Below are 6413 nucleotides of genomic sequence, written 5' to 3'. Positions count from 1 at the left end.
GAGCTGTCCTGCTTGTTTTCTAGTGAGACAATGAAAAGTATGTATTTGTAATAAATTACATAAACATAGGGTTGCCTCGACCAAAGATTACTATTAGGGGGCAGCCCTAATAAATATACACAACAATGATGACTGTTTATAAAGTTTCTAATGCTGGTCTTAAATTCTTGTGTTCCTCTTTTAAGATTCGCAATGTGGCCTAAGTGAAGAAGGTTTGAAAGGTCTGCAGAGCATCATCCTCAGAAAGTGGCATCAAATCAGAGAAATGAAGGTGCAAGCAAGAGACTGTTACCTGCAAGTTTTGTCTGGAGCAGAGGACATCAACTTCTTGTACAGTGATTCAGCTGATGAGTACAACAGTGACTATGAAATATCTGATGATGGACTGTAATCTACAAGACAGTAACACCTTTCATACTTCTGGACAATGACCTTAACTATGAATATAAAGCATGTAATAAAATCTGCTTTTTATCACCATAAATATAACCAAAGTGTTACCTCTTCTTTCACATACATAGAAATGTGTGCATGCATGCATGCACTGTGTGGTACAGTAACTTTCATTAGTTGAACTGTAGGGTGCTGTATAACAATTGAAATCTGTTAAGAGACATGGAAGAAGCAGATTATAAGGAAGAACACCATAATGATGAGGAATAATTTTCTCCCCAACATAATATTCAATGTGCTTTCTGTGTAATCTAGTACAGGTTTCATAGTCAACTGATGTGATTCTGTGGTACTCAGAACATTTCACCTATCAATTGTGTAGATTTATCAGCTGTGACCTGATTAACAGTATAATGTTACAGTTTTCTGGATTGCTAAAACACATTTCTTGAAACTCACATTCTCAAAACCTTAAACACAAAACCAAATTTTCAAACCACATTCAGAGAACATGTGACTCTTATGGCAAAATCAAACAATTGCCTCAAAACCATTTTATCTGTGCTCAAATCAAACAATGCTTTCAGATCATACACACATCAGTCAATATTATAAACACTACAGATCGTTCGTTAGACACTACAGAGAAAAACGAAGAGCAGAATCCGAAACACGCAGTTACCGAAATAAAAGTATATCGTAACTAAGTAAACAAATTTTGCAATTACGTAAAAAAAGTATAGTAATGACAACTTACAGTAGTAAGGTGAATAAATTGTATACTGTATGCACTGCAAGTATAGTATTGTACTGAATATTGTATAGTATTGAATGTCTGTATATTCAGCACCTTTTATACTGTGACCCAACTGCAAAAGACAAAAAGGTTACAGTAAAAACCTCTAAATGAAAAGCGTTACAGTCACTCAGAAGAGTTGTGCAACTAGAGGAATCAAGGTCAGTGAGAGAGATTTTATTCTGCATCATGTCTTCATGTTGGTCCGGCCTGATGACTTCTTCCACATAACAATGTCATCTCAGGAAAAGGGAAAATCCCTAAAGCAGATCCAGCCTTGACAACATTCTTCACACCTTGCTCTTTCTCATCCTCCTCCTCTTCCTCTTTGTTCACCACCTATTTCACATACTCTTCTTCCTCCTCTCCCTCTTATATTGTTTCCATCCATTGTTGGTAACATTCAGTGCAACATTTTGAGTCAGTTTTGGCACTCTGAACTGACTTGTATGATGTACAGTTGGTTTGGTCTCATCATTAGAAATAAATGAACAATTTTGAGTAGTTGTGTGTTAACGATGACAACTGTGTTGTAGTTGTTTAACTTTTGCCTGCCCGTGTTTAGTGTTTTGAAACATAAATGTGTCAGTGTGAAATGTGTTTTAGTGAGTGAGAATGTGTTTAGAGTTTTGCCAAAAGAGTGCATGAGATTTGCAAACAGTGTTTTAACTACCTGAACTTGTTTAATGTTTTACAGAAAGAGTGATTTACTCGACAAATTCGATTAGGCTATTGAGAATTTGGGAGGTTTAGTGTTTTAGCAATTCAGAAAAGGTCTATTTTACAACATTTGTAAAATATTGCTGTATTTTTGTATTCCGAGTTCAGAGTCTTGCAATATAATCAAAACCTAACACAAGCATGATGTAAATATAGAAAAGGCGGGAAAGCAAAAGAATGTTCAGATATAAATGTGACTCAATACAGTTTGTTGTCCATGATGAAGAGAGTATTATGTGTAGGTTTTACTGCCCTTCCTCCCCCAGGGGTCCCGTAGCACCCCTGGAAGAGCAAAAAAAATGCACATTCTGCAAAGTCTGCAAATGCAAAGTCTGATAAGTGTATAAAAGTGAAAATTGGTAGGACAATTATTTATGCTATGTTTAATACATAATGTTGGAAAGAGATGTCTGGCATACATGGAAAGGTGTTAAAAAAGCATTTTAAAAAGTGCTCACAGTAAAATACCAAATTTCAGTCTGGCACTCAAATATGTCAAAGAGGTTTGAATAATGAACATATTTAGATGTTCCTTTGTTCATTAAAGATTGTATTTATTTAATTCCATTACTAAACGTTTTTAAACTACATTACCCATACGCCTCTATCATTGTGTCCATGGGACGGGCGCTGTAAATTGTAGTTCATTGAAGTGTGTAGTTACACTATAGGGTTAGGGTTAGGATCTCGGTAAACGTGTAATTTCTTTCAATATAGCAATACCTTATTGTTAACTGACAGTATTACTGACAGCATAACGCAAGCAAAACATAGTTTGCGATATGGAGCGCTTTTTATTCTGACCTAAACGTTAGTCCAACCACAGCTTGTCCTGCTGGCGCCATGGAAACGTCAAAACCACGTCACACTTGTCCATATATGGTATTTACAGGCTCTTCCGACTTTTGATGTACGCAAATCCAGGATATTTATTTATTTTGTTGTTGTTATTTTTCATTGAAAGATATACAACAACACTTAATTTCCATGATCATTTATGTATAAGTTCTGCAATAAAAATAAAAAGTTCCGAGTTCTGACTGAAGATAGGCTATGTAACCTTACCTTAGTAACAGGGATCTTACAGAAAGAAAATTACTCTTGATAGTTATTCTAGCATGCAGTATTTGTTTTAAACAGATATAAGTTAATCTCTTAATCAAATAAAATGCGTCTGTAACATTTAAAGATGATTGCACTCACACTTTGTACTAATTTCCCCAAATGTATTGATATGCCAAACTATTTAAAGACTTTAATTTTTCTTTTCTTAAAAAACAAAACAAAACAAAAAAACCCAGGAGATGCAAGGCTGCCACCAGAAAATACATTATTTTCTTCCCTTTGAAGAACACTTTGCCCCCCAAAATAAAAACAATATATATATTTACATGATTAATTTTACATTATTTTGTAAAAAGGCAAATATAAATAGGTAATTACAATTATAATTATAAATGTTAAAGGAATTAATATCGGAAATTGTAGGATTACAACATTTTAATATCTTTAGGAGTATTCTGTGGTATGTATTCATGGCTGGCATACCACACAAATAGTTCAAGTAGACTTACCTAAACTATATAAAAAATAAATTAAAAAAATAGTACAAATAATGCCTTTGGGAATGCCATTATGCCAAACAGCACTAATGTTCTCCCTTATGATCTCCATGGCACACTTCCTGGCTGTTGTGCAGTTAATGAAAATGCAAAAGTTTTTTTTTATTAAGAAAATAAACACAAAAAGAGACTGGGTATTGTGCAAAAAACTTTAATGAACAAAAGCAAGAGAAAAAGAAAAAGAAAAGAAAAAAAAACTCACAAAAAAAAAAAGAAAAGAAAAGAAATTAAGGGTGCTTGAGTCCAGGTGACAAGGTTGCTGGTTGGGATGTGGGGAATTAGGCATAACATGCAGGAATTCACTGGCAGGCTCCCATGTGTCATCCCAGGTTTTGCCACTGTAAAATATCATAAGTGCAAAAAAATTCATTAGAACACAGAGAAAAAAAAAATCAAAATCACTGTTGGGTTAAATTTAGAGAGTTCATTGAAATGTATTTATGTTTGGTAAAGTAGCATTAACCCTGGTTAAGCCCAGTGGTGGAATGCAACTGAGTACATTCACTCAATTTACGGTGTTTTTTCATTTTACACATTTTTATACAACATTGCATCTCACAGGAAACTATTGTACTTTTTACTAAACTACAATTGTCTGGCAGCTCTAGTTACACAATGTTCCACACAGTTCCTGTACATTGAAAGCCATGTATCTCAATTTACGGATTTCAAAATGTTTCTGATAAACTGAGGGATGAAGTTGTCATTAGTGGGATGAGGAAAATCACATTTCCAACACATGTACAACAGGAAACAACTAAATTATGACACATAAGAGTTTCAGATGCTGAAAGATTCATTTATGCGTGCATGAAACACTGCTACTTTTGTAATGCATTACCAAGTGGATGTCCTGCTGCAGGCTCAATAAATAAGATAGTTCAGAGCTAGAGCTAGCCACTAGAGAACTTACTAGAAACAGTAAAACCAGATCACATCAGGACCATTTTATTGTCCATACATTGGCTGTCTGTCAGCTAATTTTAGAGTTCTATTAATTACTCAGCAAGTACTGAATGGTTCAGCTCCTCATTACCTACAATCCATTGTGTTAATCACAAAATTCCAGGATCTTACAAATAGAATATTCTAAATAAAGACAAGGAGGTAGATCATTCGCCCATTTGTCTTTAAAATTATGGAATAGTCTTCCGAGCATTCCAAATTCAGACACACTCTCTCAGTCCAGACTAAAGACAGTCCAGATATTTGTCTTTAGTCTGGACTGAGAGAGTGTGTCTGATTTTGGAATGCTCGGAAGACTATTCCATAATTTTTCATCATCGGAATGCATGTCCTAAAGGTTACAAGGGCCTACCTGCCGGATCTAGCTCTTCCAAATGCCTCCACCTCATCGCTATTTGCTTCTGAGTACTGAGAATTAAATAATAAATAAAATATGACTTACCACACAGTGCATGGCAACCAGTGGACTTTCAATTCGGCTTTCCCCTACACACAAAAACACGAATAATAATTATTTTAACTGTTTTAGCAATCACTGATTAGGGCATAACATATTGTTTTATTATCTTTGAAAGGTCAGAATCAGTCATTTAGACAAGAAAGCAGCCTAACAGAACACATTTTACCTCATTTATCCGTTCCCCAGTTATTCGATCAAAGAGGAAAACCTTCTGCCTACTACATTTTCGGCAACCTGAAATGATGAAAAGACACGGAAAGTTTATTAAGCCATGATGCCATTTGAATCAGTTCAAATTTATCATTTCACATGTGAGGTAATATGCAGTCCTTTTCATTCATGTCAAAGTAAATTTGTCCCTGTTTTTGAAAGCAAAATGTACAGGATTGGCTTTCCCAAAGTCCTCTTAGCTTAATGGTCCTTGCACACTGACTCTGAAATACGACGAATAAATATGTTTTGTCAATCACGTTTACACACTGCCGTCATAAAAAAATCGGATCGGGTTCGATTTTCTGCGTTTTTCGGATCAGTAGTAAGAATTTGGAATGGTGTTTTGACAATTCAGAGCCACCGAATGACGAATACGGAAAAACGCATACGGAAATTTCAGACTCAGTGTGGAAGGACCTTAAGTCAGGGATTGACATTAACCACAGGCCTTGGACATTGGCCACAGCTAAATAACTAAATACTGTGAACTGGCTACCAATGACCCGGTTAGCCAAATTAATCAAATTTACATGAAGTCAACTCTGACTGGGAGCAAATTTATTACCAGTGTGGGGTAAGATGTACCATGCAAAAGGTTACCTTTTCTTCTGTTCTTCACACGTGGCCCTTCCTGACACAAAGAAGTGTAAATGTAAGAGGCAGACGGAGATGGAAGAGAGACAGAGGGAGAATAGTGTGAAGAGGCAGAGGTGTTTGTCCTTTTCATTTGTTGCAAAGACTTAGAGCATGGCAGTGGAAGTTTGGAAGAAAGTGAAGGAAGAATAGTTGTACAAGTAGACGAAGAAGTAGAAGAGAGAGAGGTTGGAGAGAGTGGGGAAGACAGAGGAACAAGGTTAAGAACAAATACAGTCTCAGACTCCTTGGTTTGACTCTCCGCCGCCGCTTGACTCTCCGCCTGCTGCACCATTTGACTCTCCGGTTGCTGTGGAGGTTGCTATAATACAAGTTTACTTTCATTTAAAATCTTTACATATTAACAAAGAAATATACATTTTAAACATTCATAATTTCTAAATCAAAACATTACTTACATTTTGTCAAGATAAATTCATAGGCCCTCCGCATCTTCTCCAAAAGAATTTTAGTGACAGGAGTGGGGTGCAGATGGGTTATTATATCTGCAACCCATTTATTCGAAGCCCTTTTATCTGGCTTGCCAATAAATAAAATTGGCTTGTATCCTACAGCTTCAAGTTTACTCACCTGAAATGAACAAAAGCAG

General features: G+C 35.7%; 1 long non-coding RNA gene across 1 annotated transcript; it reads right to left on the bottom strand.

Annotated features, from left to right (window-relative positions):
* Nucleotides 1-3666: 3666 nt before the first annotated feature.
* On the bottom strand, nucleotides 3667-5909 carry LOC311287262. The gene is made up of 4 exons (XR_014626720.1): nucleotides 5771-5909; nucleotides 5124-5191; nucleotides 4940-4983; nucleotides 3667-3869 (listed from the first exon to the last, which is right to left on the bottom strand). It is a non-coding gene; the product is annotated as an uncharacterized lncRNA (long non-coding RNA).
* Nucleotides 5910-6413: the final 504 nt, after the last annotated feature.

The sequence above is a fragment of the Rutilus rutilus genome, assembly GCF_951802725.1.
Source record: "Rutilus rutilus genome assembly, chromosome: 3".
NCBI lineage: Eukaryota > Metazoa > Chordata > Actinopteri > Cypriniformes > Leuciscidae > Rutilus > Rutilus rutilus.
Note: the sequence above shows the minus strand (reverse complement) of the source record. Positions and strands in the feature narration are given on the sequence as shown.